The 6,265-nt window shown below is 43.7% G+C and overlaps 1 long non-coding RNA gene across 2 annotated transcripts in view; it reads left to right on the top strand.

Annotated features, from left to right (window-relative positions):
- Nucleotides 1-1,452: 1,452 nt before the first annotated feature.
- LOC140210115 (uncharacterized) overlaps nt 1,453-6,265 on the top strand; it is a 48,879-nt gene continuing 44,066 nt past the window's right edge. For both annotated transcript variants that reach the window (XR_011889159.1, XR_011889160.1), the window contains exon 1: nt 1,453-1,632. This is a non-coding gene — a long non-coding RNA (uncharacterized lncRNA). The remainder of the gene's footprint in view (nt 1,633-6,265) is intronic.

Here is a 6,265-nt window from a genome sequence, read left to right as displayed (position 1 = left end):
GTGGTGAGGCTGAGAGGGGCATCTTGGTGACTGGGCATCTCAGGATCTCCTTACCTTCTGCCCAGGCTTGTGATGATGATGGTCATCACCCATTGTCCTTCGAGGCAGACGGGTGCCAACCAGCCGTAGGGGACTGAGTGTGGTAGAACAAAGGAATCTGGGAATACAGGTTCATAATTCATTGAAAGTGACATCACAGGTAAATAGGGTCGTTAAGAAAGCTTTTGGCACATTGGCCTTCATTAATCAAAGTACTGAGTACAGGAGATAGAATGTTATGTTTAAGTTGTATAAGATATTGGTGAGGGCTTATTAGGTATATTGTGTGTGGTTTTGGTCACCTACCTACAGGAAAGAAGTAAATAAGGTTGAAAATTTACAAGGATATTGAGTTATAAGGAAACATTGACTAGATTAGGCCTGGAATTCGGAAGAATGAAGGGTGATTTCATTGAAACCTATCCAATGTGGAAAGGCATCAAAAGAGTGGATGTGGAGAAGGTGTTTCCTTTGATGGGGAAGTCTAAGACCAGAGTACACAGCCTTAAAACAAAGGGTGTCCTTTCAGAACGGAGATGAGGGGGAAGTTCTTCAGCCAGAGGGTGATGAATCTGTAGAATTCATTGCCACAGGCTGCTGTGGAGGCCAAGACATTGGGTATACTTAAGGCAAAGGTTGATAGATTCTTGATTAATCAGGGCATGGAAAGATATGGGGAAAAGGTAGGAATTGGGGCTGAGAGGGAAAATGGATCAGCCGTGATGAAATGGTGAAGCAGATTCGATGGGCTGAATGGCTTAATTGAGCTCCTAAATCTTATGGTTTTATGATCTTTATTCTTTGGATTGTAAAAGATTGAGAGGAGATTTGATAGAAGTATACTAAATTATGAGGGGTATAGGTAGGGGTAAATGTAAGCAGGCTTTTTCCACTGAGCTTGGGTAGGACTTAAACCAGAGGTCATGGGTTAAGGGTGAAAGGTGAGAAGTTTAAGGAGAACATGAGGGGAAACTTCTTCACTCAGAGGGTGGTGAGAGTGTGGAACGAGCTGCCAGCACAAGTGGTGCATGCAAACTTGATTTAAACATTTAAGAGTAATATGGATAGGCACATGGGTGGTAGGGGTATGGAGGGCTATGGTCCAGATGGAGGTCGATGAGATTAGGCAGCTTAAATGGTACAGAATGGAATAGATGGGCCAAAGGGCCTGTTTCTGTGCTGTACTGTTCTAAGACTCTATAATTCCAGCTTCTCTGGTCACCAAGATAACAGATCCATACCTTTCCATCTTTGGACTTTCAGCTTTGATGAATCAGCTTCCTTCTCAAGGGTAATATCTGACAGTTTGAACGTGTTTCCGGACTCTACTGCAATGTACCCTTGCGATATTGCACACTCTTGCTACACACCTTGTGAAAGGTTGGCCAATTCCAACAGTGAAAATCAGTTTAGAACAGGACCACTGAGTTCTCTTCACGAGTGGTTCCATTTCCTGCATACTTTGTACTGGCAATTATTTGGGAGACAATTTCTCAACAAGAATTGGTTTTCATTAACCTTATTTGGGGACAAGTTTACAATTAAAAAATGTGAAGAACTAGGCCCGTCTTGCTGCAGGAGGGAACGGAGTCCGTGAGTATTGTAAATTAGCCTGTGCTTTGTGCAGTCAAGGTGACGAGATATCGGTGCTCATCGTCATTGTACAGATAAGCAGACCATGAAGGGAAACCTCAGCTCCACTCCAAAGCCTGTTAGTTGGCGCTTTCTCCAACAGAATCAGGAAAATATCAGCAGAATTTGTATGAACCTTTGATATTTATCAATGTACCTAGAAAAATAGAATGCTTTTATCATTTCAGATCCAAACTTGTAATGCTCATAGAGTCCAAAATAACTAAAAAAATTAGAGTGCAAATCTTGAATCTCTGCTCCTGAGAGCAGAGAGAGTCACAGTGCAGAGGGGCACGAAGGTTTACTCCCAGGTGACGGTCATAGAGATATAGAACACTTCAGCACAGAAACAGGCCCTTCACCCCATCTAGTCAGTGCAAGCCTATTATTCTGCCTCGTCCCATTGACCTGCAGCCGTGTCATAGCCCCGCCTATCCATATACCTATCCAAACGTGCCAGCAGCTCATTCCACACTCTCACCACTCTCTGAGTGAAGAGGCTCCCCCTCTGTTCTCCTTAAATATTTCACCTTTCACCCTTAACTGTGTCCTCTGGTTCTAGTCTCAATCAGCCTCTGTGGAAAAGCCTGTTTGCATTTACCCTATCCTAAGCCCTCATAATTTTTTTAAAATCTCTATCAAATCTCTCTCATTCTCCAATGCTCTAAGGAATGAAGTCCTGACCTATTCTACTCAGTCAGGTCCTCAAGTCCCGGCAACATTCTTGTAAAATTTTCTCTGTACTCATTCAATCTTATCTTTCCTGTGGGTATGTGACAAATACTGAACACAGTATTCCAAATTAGACCTCATCAACGTCCAGTACAATTCCAACATAACATCCCAAATGCTGTACTCAATACTTTGATTTAGAAAAGCCCCATGTGCCAAAAGCTTTCTTTACAACCCTTTATACCTGTGACACTACTTTCAGTGAATTATGGATCTATATTCTCAGATCCTCTGTCCTACTGTGCTCCGCTGTGCCCTACCATTTGATGTGTAAGTCTGGTAAGAATGACTGGGTCACGGAAACTTTTTCAGATGGCAGCAAAGAGATGTGTAATGGAGAGTGTATTGACTGGCTGCATCACAACTTGGTATGGAAGCACCAATGTCTTTGAATGGAAAAGCCTTCAGAAGGTAGTGGATGTGGCCCGGTCCAGCATGGGTAATGTCCTCCCAACCATTGAGCACATTTACATGAAATGCCATGGGAGGAAAGCAGCGTCCGTCATCAGAGGTCATCACCACCCAGGTCATGCTCTCTTCCGATTGCTGCCGTCAGGTGGAAAGTACCAGAAGGTATAGTTACTACCGCTCAGCCTTCAGTCCTGGGAGAACTGGACCAGTTCTCTGGGTCGCTGTGCACCTTGGACTTTTGCCTCCTTCACCGGGAGCTCTGCTTGCTGCCGACTTGCAGTTTTGTTTTGATCAGCATCATCACTTACGTCCTTTTGCAATGGATGGAAAAGGAAAGTGAAACCCAGCTCAGTACGAGAGCCCTAATCTTGTGCAACGTCTCAGAGATGCCAAGGCTACCACAGAAAATGCACCAGTGGGGACTTTTTAATTCTGAACGACAGGCGTTCGAAAGGATGTATCTACCTTCCATCGTATTTCACAGGGACCATGCGGCCATTGCTTCTATGCCAGATCACACATCAACCCCATTTCCCCAGTTATCAATCTCATTTCCCCAATGTGTTGAAACTGGAGAGGGTTCAAAGGAGGTTCACGAAAATGATTCCAGAATTAAATGGCTTGTCATATAAAGAGCATTTGATGGCTCTGGGACTGTATTCACCGGAATTCAGAAGAATGAGGGGTGACCTCATTGAAACCTATCGAATGGTGAAAGGTCTTTATAGAGTGGATGTGGAGAGGATGTTTCCCATGGCAGGAGAATCCAGGACCAGGGGGCACAGCCTCAGAATAGAGTGGAGTTCTTTTAGAACGGAGATGAGGAGGAATTTCTTTAACCAGAGAGTGGTGAATCTGTGGAATTCATTGCCACAGTGAATGCAGAGGCCAAGTGGTTATATATATTTAGGGCAGAGGCTGATAGATTCTTGATTAGTCAGGGCATGAAGGGATAAGGGGAGAAGGCAGGAGGCTGGGGCTGAGAGGGAAAATGGGTCAGCCATGATGAAATGGTGGAGCAGACTCGATGGGCCAAATGGCCTAATTCTACTCCTATATCTTACGCTTTTATGGTCTTATTTCCTTCTGGTCTATTCTCCCCACATTCCTATTTGCATTCAGTGGCCACTTTATGAGATTCTCGCTGCACCTAATAAAGTGAGCACTGACCATATGTCCGCGGCCTTCTGCTGCTCTAGCCCATCTACTTGAAGCTTCAATGTGTTGTGCAACCAGAGATGCTCTTCTGGACGCCACTGTTGTACTGGCCATCTGAGTTACTGTCATCTTTGAACCAATCTGCCCATTCTCCTCTGACCTCTTTCACCAGCATAGTGTTTTCACCCCACAGTACTGCCACTCACTGGATGATTTTTGTTTTTCTCACCATTCTCTGTAAATTCTAGAGATTTTTGTACATGAAAAGCCCAGAAGATACTCAAACCACTCCATCTGGTGCCAACAAGCATTCCACTGTCAAAGTCACTTAGATCACACTTCTTCCCCATTCTGATGTTTGGTCTGAAACAATTGAACCTCTTGACCATGTCTGCTTGCTTTTATGCATCGAGTTGCTGCCCCATGATTGGCTGATTAGAAATTTGTATTGACAAGCAGGTGTCCAGGTGTATCTGGAGTGGCTGTTGAGTGTATGTTTCGGGCCGAGACGTCAACTGTGCTTCTTCCTATAGATGCTGCCTGACCTGCTGCGTCCACCAGCAATTTTTGTGTGTGCTACTTACACACTGGGGACAGTTTACAGCGACCAGTTAGCCCACTAACTTGCATGTCTTTGGAATGTGGGAGGAAACCGGAGCACTTGGGGGAAACCCATAGAGAGAGGAACTCTGAACCCAGAGTCAGAATTTACTGTGGCCTTCAGGAAAGGGAAGTCAAAGAAAACAGTCTTCATCGAGGAGGGGGTCAGCAGTGGAAAGAGTGAGTAACTTCAAGTTCCTGGGTGTTAACATCTCCGAAGATCGATCGTGGGCCCAACATATCCATGAAATTATGAGGAAGGAATGACAGCAGCTATGTTTCATTAGGAATTTGAGGAGATTTGGTATGTAAACAAAGACTCTAGAATATTTCTACAGATGAACTGGTTGCATCATCGTCTGGTATGGGGGGACCACTGCACTGGATTGGAAGAAGCTGCAGAGGGGATTGTAAACTCAGCCGAACCCACCATGGGCACTCGTCTCCCCTGCACTGAAGACTTCTTTAAAGGCGATGTCTCAGCAAGCATCCATCATTAAGGACCCGCAACACCCAGGACATGCTCTCTTCTCATCACAGTTACCAGCGAGGAGATACAGGAGTCTGAAGACCCACAAGCAATGTTTTAGAAAGCTTTTCCCCTCTGCCATCAGATTCTGAATGGACCACAAACCCATGAACGCCACCTCATTATTTATATTCCTTTTGCACTAATTATTTATTATATATATTTATTTTATGTAACCTATAGTAATTAAAAAATAATAATATATTCCTTTTCATGTATTGCAATGTACTGCTGCCGCAAAACAACAAATTTCATGACATATGTCAGTGATAATAAACCTGATTATGGCTTTCTATGAACCTTTGGGGCTCTCAGCTGGATGTAGGGAATTTGAAGGCACTATCTTATCGAGGATTAGAGGTGTTCTCTTGAGTCAAGTTGAAGTTTATTGTCATCTGACTGTACATATATAGAACCAAAGAAAACGACATTCCTCTGGAACACGGTACACCCACAAATCATCTATCACACACAGTACATAAATCAAAATATCACAATAAATAAGTTAATAGAATGAAATTCAAAGTGCATGCAGCATGCAGCACAGGTAAACAGTAAAAAGCTCGCTGTCCTAGTGACGAGACCTTGGTGAGGGCAGAGTATTCATTAGTCTCACAGCTTGAGGGAAGAAGCTGTTACCCAGTCTGTCAGTCCTAGTCCTGATGCTCCTGTACCTCCTTCCTGATGGTAGTGGGTCAGAGAGATTATGGGATGGGTGTTAGGGATCCCCAACATTGCTTTGGGTCCTTCGGCTACAGCACTCCCAGTAAATGTCACAAATAGAGGAAGGGAGATCCAACATATGCCGGTCACATTAAACCGGATCCTGTCAGCAGATTTTACTAACCTCTATAGGGTCTTGCATTGTGATGCCTTGTCCTATCCAATATTAATGTCTGATCCAATACTGATTCCTGAAGCATGTCAATTAAACAGTTCACCAGATCATGATCACATGCTATCAATCTTGCTGATAACAAAAGGACGACTGTGTTTCTTACATTGCTATGTAGACCAAACTTCAAAAGAAACAGCATTATTCTCAAAGCAAATCGCACGTATTGAGGTAGTGAAAGGTGTCGTGGAAATGTAAAATTGCACTTTTTTAATGCAGCACAGATGGATATTTTAATATTAAAACCACAGACCACTATCGATTACTTT

The sequence above is a fragment of the Mobula birostris genome, chromosome 14, assembly GCF_030028105.1.
Source record: "Mobula birostris isolate sMobBir1 chromosome 14, sMobBir1.hap1, whole genome shotgun sequence".
NCBI lineage: Eukaryota > Metazoa > Chordata > Chondrichthyes > Myliobatiformes > Myliobatidae > Mobula > Mobula birostris.
The sequence above is the reverse complement of the archived record's forward strand: the minus strand, read 5'-3'. Positions and strand labels throughout refer to the sequence as shown.